The sequence below is a fragment of the Neofelis nebulosa genome, chromosome 10 (genome assembly GCF_028018385.1).
Source record: "Neofelis nebulosa isolate mNeoNeb1 chromosome 10, mNeoNeb1.pri, whole genome shotgun sequence".
Classification (NCBI taxonomy): Eukaryota; Metazoa; Chordata; class Mammalia; order Carnivora; family Felidae; genus Neofelis; species Neofelis nebulosa.
The window spans coordinates 58,262,122-58,268,936 of record NC_080791.1 but is presented as its reverse complement, the minus strand read 5'-3'; positions in this window follow the sequence as shown (position 1 = coordinate 58,268,936).

Genomic DNA, 6,815 nt, shown 5'->3' with positions numbered 1-6,815 from the left:
GGTTTGCCACACAGTAATAGGCAACTAACGCAATTTTTGGATCAAATGTTTTACTACTGTATAACAAGAGTCACAAGCTTTCCAGTCTGCAGTGCCTGAGTCCTTGCCATCTGCAACCCAATGCACTCATCAATTAAGCACCTCAGTTTTGTTACTTGCAGTGATCTATTTCTAGATACCAAATTCAACATTAATTAGAAATAGGTTTACCTATGACAGAAAAATTAACGTGATGGTGGCTTAAACTAAATAAAAATCTATTTCTCTCTCACATAGATTTAGTCCAGAGATAAGTAATCTAGAGCTGGCTTGACCCTCCACAATTTCAGGGACCCAGGCTCTTTTTCTCCTGTTCCACCATCCTCAACACATGACTTTCCTCTCATGGTCCAAGACGGCCACTCAAGCTTCAGCCATATGGCTGCCTTTCAATCAACAGAAGGTGAAAGGGACGAAGAAAGATATGTCTCTCCCTCAAAGGCCATTTCCTGAAGTTGCACAGGACACCTCTTATATCTCATTTGCCAGAACTTACTCACATGGCCACAATAAGTTGGAAGATAGGCTGAGAGAGGTGGTCCTAATTCCAAGTGGCTATGTGTCCCAATGTAAATCTAGGATTCTACTAAGGAAGGAGAAGAAGAGTGAATTTGGGGGATAAACTAGTAATCAGTGCTCTGATTACACTGGCTTTCTAGTCAATTCTGTTTTCTAGAGAGCAAGCCTCCTCCTCTGTTCTCATTTTTCATACTTCCTTTTGTCAACTCTGAAAGAAGAATAAAATGGAGAAAGAAAAGGGGGAGGTGAAGGGGAGGGGAGGGGAAAGGGATGGGGAGGGGAGCGGCAGGAGCAGGGGGAAGGAGGAGAAGGAGAACAAAGAAAGAGAAAGAGGATGAGAAGGGGGAAAGAAAGAAATTTGTTAGTGTTACAGTTGGAATTAAATTAAATTTACATAGTAATTTTGGAGAATTGACAATTTTATGAATTTCTATCTTCCTCTCCAAGAACATGGCATGTCTTTTCATTCATTCAAATCTCATTTTATATTTTTTAATACAATTTTATGGTTTTCTCTTTATAGATTCTATACTTTTCTTAAGTGTATTCTGAAGTATTTCATAGTTTTGGTTGCTCTAGAGGTAGTTTTCCTCCCAATTTTGTTTCTGAGTCCTCACTCGAAGAGTAGAAGAAAAGACTAACACCTTTGCGTCCAAGTATGAGACAGCAGCTTTTAGCAGTGGGTGCTCCCGCGGAGAACAACTGGAAAATCTAGATGAAATAGCCTCCCTGTCCACTCAAGAACAAATGTGTAAAGGGGGTGAAGAACTTCTCAACCAACCAGGCCTGGGCACTAAGCTTCCGGAGGAGGAGGGACCAGCGGAAAGGGGAGCCAAAACTCTGCTGCTGTTTTTTACACCTTGACATAAAGGTTTTTTTGTTCTTTTTTGTTTTAAGGTTTTATTTTTTATTTTTATTTTTTAATATTTATTTATTTTTGAGAGAGAGAGAAAGAGAGCATGAGCGGGGGAAGAACAGAGAGAGAGGGAGACACAGAATCCAAAGCAGGCTCCAGGCTCTGAGCTGTCAGCACACAGCCTGATGCGGGACTTGAACTCAAGAGCCATGAGATCATGACCTGAGCTAAAGTCAGACGCTTAACTGACTGAGCCATCCAGGCACCCCAGGGTTTTATTTTTTAAAGTAATCTCTACACCTAACGCGGGGCTCGAATTCACAACTCCAAGATCAGGAGTCATGCTCTTCTGAGTCAGCCAGGTGCCCCTCAACATAAAATGTTCTTAAAAAATATTTTTCTTTTTGCTTTCTATGTTTATCTTATATGCTGTCACTTTTTCCAATTCTCTCATTACTTCTAGTAGTTTTTACTAGAGTCTCTTATGTTTACTCGGTATATAATCTTAACAGTAAAGAGAATTTTATCTCTTTTTTTCTTAAGTTTATAAGCTATTTTACCATGAGGCTCTTGCTAAACCTGCATGGAATAACTGAATACTTGAAGAATGGAAAGAGTTGCTAAATACCTTGATAATGGAATCAAAAAGTTCACTAAAATGTTTTGAACTCCTTACTTGCAGGGCTTTCTATCCGCCCTTGTGTTAATCCTCATAACATGGCAGGAGGCAGGCTTTGCTCTCCCCGCTTACAGATGAGGAAAGGACACTCAGAGAGGTTAGCTAACCTGTTCAAAGTCTCTTACTGGGGGTGGCAGGGGGAATGGGGAGCCAGGGCAGGGCTGCCACCTCCTCCCCTTCTCTCCACCATCTGGCACTTGGTTCTGAAAGGAGTTTTAAGCTCTCCTAAGGGAACCATCTGCTGAGGCAACACAGTGAGTGTTATGTGTAAATCTGCAGGGAGAGCAAATGATGGCTTTGTCCCTCTTTCAACCGTTCACCCATTCATTCTCTTCATGAACATGTGTGGAGCACTGAGCACTTATTCTGTGCCAGGCCCTGCACTGGGCACTGGGGACACAGGGATGATTAGGCCCAGTGACTACAGGATGGGCAGCAAGAGAAAGTGCTTTCAGGCGGAGGGAGCAGTGTGCACAGAGAATAGAATGAGTCCTCCTGGGGGCCACAGTGGAAAAGGAAGCAGGAGAAAAGAAGGAGCCCTGCATAAGGTTGAGGGTATCAGGGTATTTGACACAGGGGTGTGCCCCCTTGACCCTCTCACTCTGGTCTGCCCAGTTGCCAGATAGGTTTGGTTCTGGAAGGAACCTTGCTCAGTGTTCTCCACAATGTGGCACAGCAGGACTCGGTGACAGCAGGGGGCTCTGTGCAGCCTTGGTGCCATGGAGGGGTTTCATCCTGCCTTGAATCTGCGCTGTTGGCAAACTGGGAGATGCTGTAGAGTTCTATGCAGAACGAGACCAGTGTCGCTCTCCCAGAGTCAAGGGAGAGAGTCATGTGTGCAGTGATGGTAGGTATGTTAACAGTTCTCTTGGTTTTAGGCAGAATTTTTCAGTCAATGAAAAAATTTTTTTTCTATACCAAGAGTCAAGGAGCATACCATTAACAATTCAGCATAGTTCTCATAAAGTGAAAGTTCCCGTCAGTTTCACCCTGAGGTGAAAGAAGATAAAAGCCCAGAAGTGACTGACAACCTGATACATCAAACCCCATGATTTGGATCATCTTCTGCTTAACAGCAAACCAGCCAGGAAAAGAAAATCCTCAATATTTAGATCAAGATAAGCCCATCTCTTTTTTCATGAGAAAGATCCAAAATCCATAAAAAAATCAAATCTGTGGGGTGCCTGGGTGGCTCGGTTGGTTGAGTGTCTGACTCTTGATTTCGGCTCAGGTCACGGTCCCAGGGTCATGGGATCGAGCCCCACGTGGGGCTCCACACTGAGTGTGGAGCCTGCTTGGCATTCTCACTCTCTCTGCCCTTCTCCCCTGCTCATGCTCTCTGTCTCTCTCTCAAATAAATAAAAAAAGAAAAAAAACCCCACAAATCCATAAAAAGAAACCAAATCTATAAAAGTACAAGTGGAAAAAGCAAAAGCAAATTTAAAACCATACGGGTAACAAAAGCACCTTTTGTTTAGGGGCTTCATACAGAACTCCATGGCCTGTGTGAAGAGTCAGATCAAGTCTCTGGAGGAATGTTGGCTAAAGATGAAAGACCTAACGGCTTCCCTTGGGGAAGGCAACATACATAATAAGTTGGAATCAGGAGGTGGAGACAGTATTTATGACCAGACAAGAAGAGCCAGGAGGACACTGGCTGATATTGAAAAGTCGAGTGCGCATTTAAAAATCCAAGATGGAGAGAGACATCAATTCTACATCAACACTGCTAAAGAAGGGAACAGAAAAGCCAACAGGACAGATCATCTTAAAAGCCTTCAGGCTGAGGGGCATCTGGGTGGTTCAGTCGGTTGAGCGTCCAGCTTCGGCTCAGGTCATGATCTCGCGGTCTGTGAGTTCGAGCCCCGCGTCGGGCTCTGTGCTGACAGCTCAGAGCCTGGAGCCTGCTTTGGATTCTGTGTCTCCCTCTCTCTTTGCCCCTCCCCTGTTCGCACTCTGCCTCTCTCTCTCTCTCAAAAGTAAATAAACATTAAAAATAATATTTTTAAGTAAAAATTAAAAAGTCTTCAGGTTGAACAAACCTCCACTGAAAAAGTACAGACCAAAATCTCCAGGGGAGAGGATGTGAAGTGATAAACTTTATCAAGAGAAAGAAATGGAGTCTCTTGCGAAATTATCTGTCCAGAAAGATTATCACTTGGAGCAAGAAAAGGAAAGTTCTGAAGCAAATGACAAGATGAGCATGCAAATGAAGAGCTGAAGACCTTCAGAGTGCAAGTCAAAGACCTTGAAGGGGCGCCTGGGTGGCTCAGTCAGTTGAGCGTCCGACTTTGGCTCAGGTCATGATCTTACAGCTCGTGAGTTCAAGCCCCGCGTCGGGCTCTGTGCTGACAGCTTGGAGACTGCTTCAAATTCTGTGTCTCCCTCTCTCTCTGCCCCTCCCCTGCTCATGCTCTGTCTCTCTCTCAGAAAGAAATAAACATTAAAAAAAGACCTTGAAGAAAATCTGGAAAGCATCATTTATCCTTTTATTGCCTTGAACTAAAAGATCATGACCATTGGACAAGAGCACAGGAGGCTGAAAGGAACCTTTTTATCTCAAGAAAAGAGATTGTAAACATGAAACAAAGAACAATGGGAGCCATAATTAAACTTGAGCTTCTAGATGATGATCCAGATGGAGCAGTTTTCAGGGAGCAGTTGCACTGTCCCCCATCTCTGGTATGGGGTGCTGTTTCTTCTGAGATAGGAGGGTCTCAGTTCCCCTTCTGTCAGACACATCTGGTGTTTTCAATAGATTCAAACGGGAAGTTCATGACAAGACATCTACCTCCCCCCTGTATCGGTAAGGGTTCTCCGGAGAAACAGAACCAGTAGGCTACATATTCATATATAAAGAGTTATCTCAAGGAATTGGCTTATGTGACAGTGCAGGCTGGCCAGTCTGACATCAGTAAGGCAGGCCAGCAGGCTGAAAACTCAGGCAGGGGCTGAGACTATAGTCTATAGACTGACTAGTCTTCTTCCTCAGGAAAATCTCGGTTTTGTTCTTAAGGCCCTTCAATTAATTGGATGATTATTGAGAATAACCTCCTTTACTTAAATTCAGCTGGTTGTAGAGGTTAACCACATCTACAAAATACCTTCACAGCAACACCTAGATTAGCTTTCGATGGAAAAGCTGGGTACTATAACCTAGCCAGGTTGACACAGAAAATTGATTCCCTATGCCCCAGGAAGCCTGGATACTGGTCATCCCTCACCCCATCCCAAACCCACGGCTTTCCACCAAGAAGTTGTGCTCTTTATACTCCCTCATGGGCTGGGTTTTTCTCTGGACACTCCCAACCAGGAAATGGAAGTATGTCACCTTCCGGGTCCATTGAGCCTCCACATAACCCTTCTACTCAAACTCCTGAAACACAAGAAGGGCCCTATACCATTTCACTTAATTTTCTTCAAAGTTATTTTTGAATTATCTATAACTTTTTAGCTTAAAAGCTTTTCACAACCCAACAATAAAAAACAAATAACCCAATTAAAAATGGACAAAAGATTAGAATAGGCATTTCTCCAAAGAAGATGTACAAATGGCTAATAAGCACATGAAAAGATGCTCAACATCATTGGCTATTTAAGGAAATGCAAATCAAAACCATAACAAGATAATACTTTTCACCTACTTAGGACAGCTATAATAAAAAAGATGGACAATGACAAAGTTGATGAGGATATGGAAAAATTGGAACTCTCATACACTGTTGGTGGGAAAGTAAAGCGGTGTAGCCCCTTTGAAAAACAGGTTGATAGCATGAAATGTTAAACATAGAGTTACCATATGATCCAGCAATATCACACCCAAAAGAAATAAAAACACATATCCACACAAAAGTTCTCACACACATGTTCATAGCAGCACTGTTTACAATAGCTAAAGAGTGGAAACCACCCAAATGTCTATCAACTGATGGATAAATAAAATATGGTATATCCATACAGTGGAATAGTATTTGTCAGTAAAAAGGAATGAAGTACCCTGGGATGCCTGGGTGGCTCAGTCGGTTAAGTGTCTGACTCTTGATTTCAGCTCAGGTCATAATCTCACAGTTCATGAAGCTGAGCCCCACATAGGGCTCTGTGCTGACAGCACGGAGCCTGCTTGGGATTCTCTCTCTCCCTCTCTCTCTCTCTGCCCCTTCCCTGTGTGCATGCTCTCTCTCTCTTAAAATAAGTAAATAAACTTAAAAAAAAAAAAAAGGATGAAATACACATACAGATACATGCCACAACGTGGACAAACCTTGAAAACATCATGTTAAGTGAAAGAATTCCATCACAAAAGGCCACATGTTGCATGATTCCACTCAAACAAAATGTCCAGAAGAGGCAAATCCATAGAGACCAAGTAGGTAGTGGTTGTTGCCAGGGGTTGGGGGAAAGGAATGACCACTAGAGGGTATAGAGTTTCTCTTTGGGGTGATGAAAATGTTCTGAAATTATTTAGCGATGGTGGTTGCACAAGTCTGCATATATTAGAACACTGAATTGTACACTTTTTTTTTAATGTTTATTTACTTTTGAGAGACAGAGAGTGACAGAGAATGAACAGGGGAGGGGCAGAGAGAGAGGGAAACACAGAATCCGAAGCAGAATCCAGGCTCTCAGCTGTCCGCACAGAGCCCGACGTGGGGCTCGAAACTACAAGCCGTGAGATCATGGCCTGAGCTGAAGTCTGACACTTAACTGACTGAGCTACCCAGA